We start from the raw sequence: 13,511 nt of genomic DNA, 5'->3' as shown, positions 1-13,511 counted from the left end.
ATCCCATCCCTCCAGGTCATCCCAGCGCACTGTCCCGGAGCGCCCTGTCTCATGCATCGAACCTGGACTGGCGATCTATTTCACATATGGTAATATACATGATTCATTGCTATTCTCTCAAATTATCCCACCTTCGCCTTCTCCCACAGGGTCCTTGCGCCTTCTTTGGTCCAGGGACCCTTCATGCTCCATGAAACTGTGTCCCCTCTGGGGCATTTCCCCAAATCAGGGCCAGACTGCTCGGGCTCCAACCCTACCTCAGATCCGGGTACGTTAGATAACCATCATGTGCCCCAGGTTCCTTATCTATAAAATACGATGCTATAAAAAGTAACTCATCCAACCTCCTAGATGGTAAGAGATGAAAACCGGCTCAAGGAACTTTGGCAGTGAGGTGTTGCACCATAACCCCTCACCTCTGCCTCATATGCTGCAAAGGCCATCCGTAATGGTGATCATCTTTCCCCAAAGGCTGTTTTGGGGGCTTCTTGAACACTGTCCTTAAAACGACAAGTTCTTGCCCTCAACCTCTGTGCACGCCTCTACCTGCTTCCACTATGTAGGAAGAATGGAGAATGCTGTTGGCTTGAATGATGGAAGGTTCCACTGCGAACACTGGCTCACAGCAATCATAAACTCATTGCACTTTCAAATGTCAGGGATTAAATAGATTTAAAGGAGCCACAATCCTGCGTCTATAGCTGTTCAATTCAGGCAAGCGTTCTCTACCAGACTTCTCCCAGGAACAATACAGACCTAAATACCTTTACCTGCCAAATCCCCATGCTCTCCCTGCAGACATCTGCAAGGCACACACTCACCCTACAGCTTTTAAAAACAAGCCTCCTTTGACTGCTGGAGGTATCCAAGAAATCTGCAACCTCAGCATGTAACTACCAGCCACCAGGCTGTGGGAATGATTCCAAAACAGTGTGAGATGAGGCAAGCCAACAGCAGTCTGGAACTTTTCAATCAGCCAGCCAAAGACTGATTAAATTATCCAGGAAATAAACCAATTCACCTGTATCCTAGGTTTTACTTTTGTATCTTTTCTGTATCCAGGCCTTAAGGGTACAGTCTTTGAAATCAATTTCCTTTCATTCATGAATGTACTTGTTCAAGAAAAATTGACATACTTGGCTCTATCTTTAAAATACAGTCCTTGGCTTCTTTTTGTGCTAGTAAATAAGGTAAGGGAGCAGGTCCGAGGATGTGTGCATGCCAAGCTGCTTCAGTCATGTCAGACTCTTTGTGACCATATGGACTGTAACCCCCCGGGCTCCTCTGTCCATGGGATTCTCCAGGCTAGAATACTGGAGTGGGTTGTCATGCCCTCCTCCAGGGGACCCTCCTGACCCAGGGATCAAGCCTGAGTCTCTAATGTCTCCTGCTTGGACAGGAGAGTTCTTTACCATTAGCACCACCTGGGCTTGTAAGCACTCTCTTACAACACCTCTCCTTTTAAGTACTATATAGCTTCCAGCCCTGGAGAACCGGAGGGGCATGCTGCCTTGTCCCACCTGCTGGTTTTGTTGGTTTTGACACAAAGAGGACAGTTTAGAAGACCTCCTTTTGGTCCAGGATATCCTCCCAGAAGAAGCAACATAGGACCTGCCTGCCTTTCATTTTTTTCTTGCCCTATCCTTTGTGGTAGAGGAGCCTGGATGCTGTTACCTGTGTGAAAGGAAAGGGTCAGAGGTGCATCCTTTTAGCTTATGCTAGAACATGTTGCCAAACATCACACTTTTCAAGATGGTTCTCTGGAGCACCCTTAGAATCCTGCTTTGGGGACTGGTACTTTTATATGGAACATGGGGCCCACAGGACACAGGTAGGGCTGCCCTCTGTTGCCCTCCTGCCTGAGGCCCCTTATTCGGAAGCTGCTAGAAGAAGCCCCTGGCAAGCAACAGAGGCCAGGTCCTAGGATAAGCCTTGTGGATATGCTGGAGTCTTACCAGTGTTCAGCTGACATCCATGAGCACCCTAGGGAGAACCCTAGTAAGAAGTCCTTACTATCCAAACGGCAGTGAACACTGTGGGTGTATATATGAGCTAACTGAGGTGAAATGAGTCCATGAGTGAGAGCATTGAGGAGAGAATTTGAAAACCAATAGATACTTCAAATGAGCTGAGTCATAGGATTTTAATTCTTTTTTTTTTTTTTTTTAGAGAAATTTTAGGTTTACAGCAAAACTGAAGGCAAGGACAGATATTTCCTGTATACTCCCCTGCTATCTACACATTCTCCCCCACCGTCAGCACCCCACACCAAGGTGGTACTTCTATTATCATTTATAAACCTACATTAACGCTCCATTCTCACCCAAAGTTGTAGTTTACGTTAGGGATTTCTCTTGGTGGTGAACAGTCTGTTGGTTTAGACAGTTGTATAATGACACGTGTCCATCATTATAAAATCACGGAGTATTTTCACTCTAAAAATCTTCTGTATCCTACCTGTTCCTCCCTCCTTCCCTCCAACCTCTGGCAACCACTAATCTTTTTTTATTGTCTCCATAGTTTTGCTCTTTCCAGAACATCCTCTAGCTGAAATTATACAGGATGTAGCCCTGCCAGATTGACTTCTTTCATTTGGGAATTTGTTTTTAAGCTTCCCCCAGGCCCTTTTATTGCTTAATAGCACCTTTATTTTTAATGTTGAATACTATTCTATTATTTAGATGTACCACAGTTTAGTTATCCATTCACTTGTGGAAGGGCATCTTTGTTGCCGCCAAGATTTTGGCAATTGTGAATAAAACTGCCCAGTTGTCCCACAAGCATTGTACATGCGCTCTTATCAGTAAACCTAAAGCCAGCTGTGACAAACATCATAAGTAATTATACTCTGTAATAACTCCACTAGACAATTTTTCTTCCATCCTGAACATTGGGGTCAAAAATAGTTTGAAGCAAAACCACAGATTTCCATTTAGCATTCTTTAAATTTCTTATCCAGTTCAGCAGTATGATCTGAAAGTTATCAAATGTTTTCCATATGATTTATTGCATATTCTTCCCCATCCAGGAACAACAGCTCAAGGACAACATTATTATCATTTCTCAACAAAAACCACCTTCATTCTTTATACCTTCTCTCACTGACACCACACACTCTACTTGCTTTGCACATTGAAATGCTTCCCTTATCATTTTAGTAGCTGTAATTACATAATATTGTATAGTATAGCCTTTTGTTAAGGTTAAAAGCCTTAACAAAACCGAGGAGTAAGCAATTGAACTGTTACACCTGCATCTACTTATTGGTGAACTTAAGTACATATTCCATAACTTCTAAAAGCTTATGTTTTTCTCATAGCATAATTTCTCTTTAATGTGGTACAAAATGTGTATTTAATAAACCCAAACAGCTTTTAAAATTCTACTAATTAACCCAAGAAAGACTGAAGTCAGGCAAAGTTGACTGTGTTTGTATTTTGAGGACAGAAGAGTTCCCTTCAAGCTTTCTTTTAAGCATAGTTTTGTTCTCTTGGGTCAGGATTTTGAAACACTATTTTATCAAACTAGCTTTCTTTAACTGCATATGCAAGGGGGGAAAAAAAAACAGTTTTGGAATTTCAAAAGAGTTTCATCTTGACCATTTTTTTCCCCAGAGTTTAAAGAATACCATTTCATAAATCACTAAAAAAATTTTTTTCTCTTTAGTCATAATCTCATAGCTAAAATTTTTCTAATGAATTGAACCTGGATTTTCCATTTTACAGAAGACAACATAGATGCCAGTCACACAAAGGGAACATCTGCTCACACACCATCAGACAGGAGGCTCACAAAGCCGCCAAGAGGGTGATGGGAAGGGAATCAAACCAAACCTCCAACAAACGGCCTTCAGAACCAACTGGCAAAACGCGCGAACAGCAGTTTGTCCTCAAAAGAGAAGTTAGCCGGGTGCACACCGGTGGACTTACTCAGCCTTGGAGCTTGTCAGCTCGTCCGGACACATGTTTCTGTTCCAGCAAGGAAGAGAGGACGCTGGCAGCCGCTGCAGGGCAGGGGAGAAGCGGGGAGGATCCCCGAAACAAGTGGTTTCCGCAGCTGCTAGAAACGTCCCCCGAAGACCTCCTCCCGGGCCAGTGAGCCAGGAGCGGGGGTTCCTTGCAGCCATCCCCGCGCGGCGCGTTGTCCTGGCCTCGACTGAATTCAGGAAAACCCTGGAGTCAGCTCAGCAGCCCCACCTGAGGCACCAGAAACTGTAATTGAAAGTGTCTGGGCCCGGCTGCTCATCCATCAAAAGCCGATAAAGAGGCAAGGTTGGTGGAAAGGAGCTAGCTAGCTTTACTTCCAAGGCCAGCAACGGGGTGGGGGGCGGAGGGGCATGCCTGCAAAGGCCGAGTCCCGCCACTGATGATCACTGGGCAAGAGCTCTTCTAGATGGAGGGAGGGGGCTAATGCAGGAACAGCGCCGTCGGCTCTGCCAGGCATCTTGAAATTGGTGCTGTGGTGATCTGGTCAAGTATAGCTGTCCTCAGTTCCAGTATCAATGTGTTCCCATTTCTCTGACTCCAGCTCTCAGAGTTGTGGCGGCTTATGTCATCGCTACAGTCTGGGCATCCTGCAGTTAAATTCTTTCACCTGGTGGGATGCCCACAGAATGGCTCCAAGGAGATGGCTCAGAATATCATCTATAGCCCTTGAGGACGAACGAAATTAAACATATTCTTTGGCTAAAGTTTTCCATGGACAAAAGGCAGGCAGAGGTGGTGGAGGTAGGTGGGAGGACCACAGAGTCTTGCTCTGTTTCAACATCATTTAGAATATTCCCTGCTGTACTCAGATCCAGAGACAAAGTGGAATGCAAACACACACAAACACACAGGCACACAGATCCCCACAGCTGATGGTCATGAAGAATTTTCCTACAGCTTAAAGCATCAGACATTTGTAAAGGATTAGGGCAGCGTGGTTCTTCCTCATTGTAACGGAGAAGACAAGCCCCGAGTTCCTCGCTGGCAGAGCAAGGACCTCATCAAAAGCCCTAGTTAGAGACTTCAGTCCCATTTGTTCTAAATAAGAATCAGGTTTCCCCAGGCGGGGCTCCACCAGCTTGTATCAGGCCCTGGGCCTGCATTCCATGAGCAATTTCATACTAAATATTTACCAAGCACTTCTGAAAAATTTCAGTGAGTCTGAACTTTAATAACTCAGGAAGTACGGTTGTGTAAATAAGAGGTTTCACCACATGCAGGGAGATGAAACAGCGCTGTGTGTGTGTGCGTGTGTATACTGGGGAAGGATACTCATGACATGGGGCTCACTCCCCACATGAAACACTTTAACAGATCACAGTGATTTCACAGTGAGGAGGGCAGAGTTCCTGAAGTAAGCCATTTCCTTCCCACTTCATTGGCTGCGTTAATGTTCCAAGCGGGGGGATGAATCAGCCTTGTCCTCAGAATACACTTTGACAGAGGATGAGAGGTTTCACTCCGTGTTCCTGTCTCCTTTTGTGAAGGCATCAGAGCACCCGAAATCCACGAAGGGAGAAGATGTGGTGTTACTGCATCCTTAACTGCAGATTACTTACAGATAATAATCCCCATGCCCCCACGACAGTCACTGCCAAGTTCCTCCAGATTCATAGGGGTCAGAATCGTGCTGCCTGAGTTTCAAGTTAACATACAGAAAACTCATAAGGAGACCATTCTGATTTTGATTTACTCTCTGTTACTCCAAGCATGTGACTATTATTTCAGCATCGACAAATACTACTGCTTTTGGGGCTTCCCTGGTGGCTTAGATGGTAAAGAATCTGCCTGCAGTGAGTGCAGGAGACTTGGGTTCGCTACCTGGGTTGGGAAGGTCCCTGGAGAAGGGCATGGCAACCCACTCCAGTATGCAGGTCTGGAGAATTCTAGCTTCTTAGGAGTGGGAGAATTATAGCTTTTTAAGAGCTTTTTTAGGAGTGGGAAAGAAGAGTGCTGAAGTTTCGTAGTTCAGTTATTAAATGTGTTGCTTCATAGCACACAACCCTGGACCACCAACCCTTTCTCGGTCAAAGGTCATGACTGCTCATAAGTAAGCTTTGTTCACTTCATGTGCAAAGGGTAGAGATTAAATTAATGTATGTTGATGCAACCCACAAGATGAAAGGAGCTGAGTGAATCAGAGGATGAATCAATGAACCAGATGAGGAGCAGAGTGAGGAAGGGCATGCGAGCCTCGGAAGCACCAGTACTTACTTGGGCCGAGACGAAATGGAGAATGTTATTTTTATTTTGTTCAATGAAGCAGGTGGGAGGATGAGGGGCCACAGGGTAGGAAGCTGTGAACTTGACCCTGAATGTTCTCATCTTATTCCCTATGAAGAGGAGGGTGGGCTCCCAAGGATGAAGGGCGCTTTCCACGTGGTGTCTTTGTCATCATGGACAGATATCTCCATTTCTCTATATAAATGGGGAGATGATAAAAGATATTCCCCCACACCATGGTTGTAAATCTTAATCTTGCTAAACTCGGAGAAGAAAGCCCAGTGCATAGACTCAGCAAGGTTTGATGTTATTATTCTAGTAAAGAACAAACCTAGCCTTGTCATTCAGCATGAGGGGGTCTCCAGAAGTGTGGACCATTCAAAACCACGGCATAAACAATATTTGGAAGAACCATGACCTGAGGATATTTTTTAATTTTGTGAAGCTCCCCCTTAGAAGTAAACACTCAGTGTTTTTATCATTAAAATAAAAACTCAGAATTTATTAATAACTATCTCAGTCCAATAAGTGCTTTTAGTTGGAGAATAGTTTTGTATTTTGAATATTCAGTTTAATTAAAAGAATTCGTGTTTTTAGTATGGTTTACAAATGAAGTTTTGTTTTATCCATCCTAACTTAAACCATCTGCTTGAAAGTAGGCTTAGTTTTGAAAGAAGGGAAAAATACTCATTGGAGGTAAAAGTTTAGATCACAAGAGCATCATTTTAAAATGTCATCTGTAATCCTAATTTGCAGTGGGGTTCACATTTAAAATCTGTGGCCAAGAAATGGAACCATGCCCCTAAGTCTGTGGCAGGCATGAAGGGCTTGACATATCCTCTGAGGAGATGATTTGTTCCTTTTCCTGTCTTCTCTCCTCATCCTCAAACTGCTAGGTAATATCCATAAACATCAAAATGAACGGAAGCAAGAGTCATGAGACATTTTGAGAACTTCACTTTACCCCTTAGAATAACGGGCTAATGGCTCTGGTTTAGAAATCACTGAGCTCGTACTTTTCATCACTTTCTTACAGACCCTGCGAAAGGTCTCAGGTCTGCTCAAGATGTATTTGGTCCCATGACATTTTCATTCAATATGCTATGACTTTCCTTTCTTCTTTATGTCCAGCCTCATTGAAAATGGAGCCTCTTCTGTGGTCACTCTTTCCAACAGCATAGTGACGACAGCATTAATGACCCAAGTGTTCACAGAAGCAGAGGTTTTCTTCTTGGGGAAAAGAAATTACTTGTCATTCTTTTCTAGTGCCTCATTCTGTTTGCAGTCGAAGATGTAAACTGCTGGTAAGAAAATTACATTCTGACAAACAACGCTCTCTTGGCTGGTGCACTAATTGAACCACACATCTTAGATGGAGAGCAATCAGAAAGTTCATGGAATGAATTGGTTATCATTTAGCTGCTCAGTCGTATCTGACTCTTAGAGACGTATGGACTGCAGCCCACCAGGCTTCTCTGTCTATGGGATTTCCCAGGCAACAATACTAGAGTGGGCTGCCATTTCCACCTCCAGGGCATCTTCCCGACCCGGGGTCTCCTGCCTTGGCAGGCTGATTCTTTACAGCTGAGCCATGGGGGAAACCCTCAAGGAATGAATGCCAGTCTACAAAAGAGAAAGAACAGCCCACACTGGACCTTCAAAAAGTGACTGACCAGATTCAGTAGGCTAGTGAAAGTGGGGCATGGCCGCTAGAGGGGACCCCCCCCCATCAACTGAAAAGAGGCTGGGAGTGCTGAGCAGGGGGTGGGGATACTTTTCCAGGTCCTATAGACTATAAACCTAGATGTTATATTGATATGGAGTCCCTGAAAACTGAATGGAAATGAAGGCTAATTTTGTGACGATGCTCAGTTCCTGTCTAGACTTTATTTTTCACAGAAATAAATTCACAGGAACAGGAAAAAGAGCAGGATTGTTCAGAATCTCCTAGACCAGGGCTTTCTGGCACCAAGGTCCTGGCCCTCCAGCCCACTGGGTGATTGGGAGGAGCCCAGGGCACCGGAATACACGGCTGAGACCTCTGGTTTAGAGAAGCCTAGTGCCTCACGTCACTGCACCATAAAATCATCATCTTCTACATGTGCTGTGATGTGGAAAAGGCAGGGGAAAAAGGCATGCATAGAAATATCACTAGAGAAGGAAAGGGCAACCCACTCCAGTATTCTTGTCTGGAAAATCCCATGGACAGAGGAGCCTGGTGGGTTACAGTCCATGGGGCCGCAAAGAGTCGGACATGACTGAAGTGACTTATCACGGCAAGAGCTCTAGGTCCATCGTAAGGAAATGTAAAAATGCCATCAAAGTTCTGCCATTTGTGTTGTCTTAGGTCTAAATTTTATTGTAGGCAATATTTTGAAAACAATCCACGTACCTAGAAATCTGTCCTAAAGAGGAAAAAAATGAATCTACAAAGACATTAATATTGGATTAAAAAAGACATTAATGTTGGGACCACTATGAGAAGTCATAAACATCATTAAGCATAGTAAAATAGATAGGTTCAAAGTCCATATTATGAAACATTATGCTCTACAAAAGCATAAAAACATTATGCTCTTCATATGCTCTATGAAGCTCTTTAAAAAGGCATTTTCTAAAAAGCATCATTTACATGGTGAAATGGCAAAAAGTAGGGAGCAAAACTGGATACAAAGTACTAAGTCTGTAAATCAAATTTAGGTAGCACACTCAGAAAATAAAGTCAGACTACACACACAAAACAATGATGGATTTGTTTCTGGGTCTGTGTGTGTGTAAGTATCTTCAGTTGTGTCTCTTTGCAACCCTGTGGACTGTGGCCCACCAGGCTCCTCTGTCCATGGGATTCTCCAGGCAAGAATCCTGGAGTGGGTTGCCATTTCCTTCTCCAGCGTATCTCTATGGGATCTTCCCGACCCAGGGATCGAACCTGTATCTCCTGCATTGCAGACGGATTCTTTATTGACTGAGCTACCGGGGAAGCCCTGATTAATCTCTTGTGATGGTTAAATTTAGATGTTTTTAAACATTAAAAGATTTGAACTAAACTGCTTCATAAGAAATCACGAGAGGCAGCCAAGAGAGACCCCAGGGAGGATGTTGAGAGCCTGGCAGTGTCTGGCAGGCAGCAGCAGTTCAGTGCCTATTTATGCGACAGGAGCAGGGGTGAACACACCCAGCAACCTTCTGTGAACATGCAAATAGGTCACAGGAGAGGAACTCTCTTTTGGCAGCATTTTTTTTTTTTAATTAAATATTTGGCATGCGGGATCTTTCACTTGGGCACACAGACTCTGGATTCTCTAGTAGCGGCACCTGGACTTGAGAGCGCATGGGCCTCAGGGATTCTGCTCCAGCTGCTCCTCCGCATGTGAGATCTTAGTTCCCTGACCAGGGGTTGAACCCGTGGCCCCTGTCTTGCGTGGTGAATCCCTAACCACTGGAACACCAGGGAAATCCCTCAGCAATGTTCTTAAAGGAAAGGAGCTCAAGAGTCGAAGCTTCTCCTAACCCCTGTAGATAACTTGGCTACTAATTTGCGTTTTAATGATAAGTGAATCACAGCAGGCAGTATTCTGTAACTGGTCGTTTTGGCAACTCAAAGCACTGACTCCTCGCAGCTTAATTCAGTCTTCTCATTAAAAGGAGTAGACAACAGCTTTTGAACTTGTATTACTCATTTGCAGCGAGTGTGTCTTGGGTCACCCTTCCATCCTCCTCCTTCACCATGTTTTTAAAATCAATCCCCAATCCTAGTTGAATGCTTAGTTTCTTTCAGAAGGGATGTGCGAACTTAGGCGGCCTGTTTCTTGTCACAAATAGGAACAACCCAAAAAGCTTAAGGCAGCTTCTGGAAAGGCGCTGGATGTCTCTGAGCACCTGGAAAACGTCTCTCACACTCTGCAGGAGATTTGTATGATAGTGCCACACAGTTATTGATAAAAATGAATGTGACGAGCACAGTTACCTAATGTAAATAAACTCTTCCCATCACACACACATAAATCTAAATTTTAGAGACCCAATTGAAAAAAACAAGTCCAAAATCGAAATTCAAAAGTTTAAATGTTTCTAACTAGAGCATTTTTTTTTTCTAATGGATACTTAGTCTGCCAGTCTCTTTTGCTTTTAAACTAAATCATAATTTACAAGGGCAGCAGACAAAGAATGTGGCAAATAACAAGTGGCCTTCAAATACAAATATATCACCAAAAAAAATATATAAAACACCAAATCCAGATGGAAATGACATTTAGCCGTGCCCAGAAATACTGAAAAAGCATTGGAATTTTCTAAGGTATCTGAATTTTGCAAGGGAACTCTAAATGGGCAACAGGCAAACAGTCAAAACGAAATCTAGTTGGGGAAAGTGACAGACCCTGACTTATACCTACCAAGGGTAATGGAAATAAAGGGTCTTTAAGGAAAAAATGGACAAGCATATGCTAGTTCTATGTGGTTGCTTAATTTTTCTGTAATAAAAGTGTTCAACACTAATTCATATAGTTGGTGTTATGTTAATCATTTTCATTTGAGACCTTAAATAAGTTGTTTATTCATTTCTAACTAGCTCCAGATGATGCCTTTAAAAAAAAAATAAAATGCTAATAGTCTTCAGTTTAAAATACAGTCTGTGTAACATTTTAGAAGGTCAAAGTATTGTCAAAATAAAAACTGACAGAGTGCCGATGGTGGTGGGTAGACTTCCAGGGTGATCCACAAGAACCCCACCCTGGGGAATAATAGTATATTTCCCCCTTGAGGAAAAATGTGATTTGCAAATACAATGGGAATCCCCATGATTAGGTCACTAATCAGTTGATTTTTAATTAGTCAAATGGCAGAGTATTTTGGATGGGCCTGACCTAATCAGGTGAGTCCTTATACCAGGGACTGGGCCCCTCGAAGTCAGAGATGGGAAGCATGAGGGAAGTTCTGCTCGCTTTGAAGCGTAAGCTACTAAGTTATCAGAGAGTCATAGAGCTAGAACCTGAGATAGGCTGCCAAAAAAGTGGGTACGGTCAGTGAGAAAGCAGGAAGCTCATTGTACAGCCAGTAAGACAATGGGGACCCACATCACAATGACCCCAAGGAACTGAATCTGCCCAAAAGATGCAAGCCTGGATGAGGACCCAGACCTCAGGAGGCCACAGCCCAGATGAAAACTTGGGTTTCAGCCTTGCAAGATGTAAGCAGAGATCCTGGTCATGCCATGACCTGCAGAACTGGAGCTAACCAATGGGGGGTATTTTAAGCCACCACATGTATGGTTAACTTGCAATGGAGCAACAGGAAACTAACACACCGATGTTCTTCTAGACACTGGGAATCCATGGTTAAGAGCATATTCCAGGCTTCCAGCTGAAGATGGCAGAGCACTGTTTCTTCTCTTGAAAAACCAAGACAGAGAAAGGGAGAAAAAGTTAAAATGCAACCCCGTGTTCAAAGCAAGAAAGAGGGAGTGACTGTAAAGCGCACTAGAGTGTGTGAAGGTGGGTGGTGAGGGGAGTGATGAATCCCTCCTTCGCAGAGGAGCAATCAGACCTCGCAGCCTGGAGTGGTCGTGCAGCCTGCAATGATTTCTCCCTGGAAAGTGGGTGAAGAATGGGATGAGTCCCAGGGGTACGGGCTGCTTCAGCTGTATACAAGTTGTCAGACCCCAGCCTCTCGGCTCGGTCCTGAGCAGGACTGTTCCCTGAAATGAGAGCTGGGGGTCTAAGTGCATGAAAAAACCGCCAGTCTTCCCATCCAGCTAACTTTAAAATAAGAGCATAATAAAAATAAATGGAAAAAAAAAAATAAGAGCAACAGTATTTCTCAAGCAGAAATGGAAGGTCCTGTCTCTGGAGAAATGGATTCTTAAAGTAAAAGGCCTCTGGATATCAGCAGAGGTCCTCTCGTAGTTTTGACCACGTCCCAAGAGGCACTTTATAAATCTACGAGAGACCACACCTGTTTCCCTTATTTTCTTTGACCTTCAAACCTTGGGGCCTTTACACTAGCTCTTCTGCCAGCAATGCTGGTGCCCCAGCTGGCCCCATTGGCATCACTCCCCCTTATCAACTTCAGCTGTTTATTCAAATGCCGGCTTGCCCTGAGGTCTTCTACAAATTCACCTCCCATCCCCAAACCTCCCCATTGCTTTCCTTCCCACATACAAAATTTTCTCCTTAGAGATCATCACTTCATACCCTGCTTCGTATTTTAGTGATTTACTATCTCCCTTTGTCACCCACCCTCCCTTCGTGTAAAATCTAAGATGACAGAGCAATTTTTGTCCGTAGAGAACAACACTCAGTAGGTGAGCAAAAAGATTTTTCAAATACATAACAACTAACAAATTTTTTAAGAGAAAAATTAAGGCAATTAAGAAAAAAAGAAAGTTGCAAGGTAGATAGAAAGAAACATCATATACTACTTACCTCTGTGGTAAATATTTACATCATCAAAGCAATGAAAACATTATGAATGAATGAAGCCAAAAAAGTAAGCTGTAACAAGTGGGAGGATAACAAGAGAATTAGAGGTTTGATAGGTTACATGATCTTCTGCAATTCCTAAAATTAGTGACTCAAGAAATAATATATACACTTAAAAATTTCAAAGGAAAAATGAGAAAAACAGCTTAAAGAGTGACAAGTGGTTACAGCAAAATGTGAGTTTGCTGCTTTTGGTTGTACATATTTTAGCTCTCTTTGACGTTTAAACTGTATGTATTAAATAACATGTCATTTAATAAAAGCGAAAATGCGTCTTTGGACGTTATAGGAACGCCTGATTCTTTGTCATTCCTATCACAGGGCTGGCACGTGGTCGGTATTGAACAAGTAGCTGTGGGACAGAGGGATGGATTCTGACTATAAACACACATGGAAGATGACTTCTGGGTTTCACTTTAAATCCTATAGAAGTAGGATGTGTTCTTTGACAAGAGAAAGGTAAAATGCTTCACAGAAAGCTTTGTCTGTGATATAAATCATAGATGAAAACTATACATGCATTGAAATTATGGCCAAGTAATAGCAATAAAATAATATATAAGAAAAAAATTTTTTTAAAAATTTTAGTTAGAAAATGTTTATATGAGAGAGTGCTGCCTCCACACCTGTAGTTTTGAGCAGTATCACGTGGCCATATACTGCCACCTAGTGGTAACATCTGTAAGTGCAGTCTGGTTTTGGCAACTGGGAGAGACTTTTCACATTTAAGCCAAAAAAGCTATCCATCTATACCCATCCACCCTTCCTTTAACTGAATCCTGAACAGGAGGATAAATACGGAGGAAGAAACAGACAGCAAAGC

This window comes from Odocoileus virginianus, chromosome 32 (assembly GCF_023699985.2).
Source record: "Odocoileus virginianus isolate 20LAN1187 ecotype Illinois chromosome 32, Ovbor_1.2, whole genome shotgun sequence".
In the NCBI taxonomy this organism is placed as follows: domain Eukaryota; kingdom Metazoa; phylum Chordata; class Mammalia; order Artiodactyla; family Cervidae; genus Odocoileus; species Odocoileus virginianus.
This window is presented reverse-complemented; position numbering follows the sequence as displayed.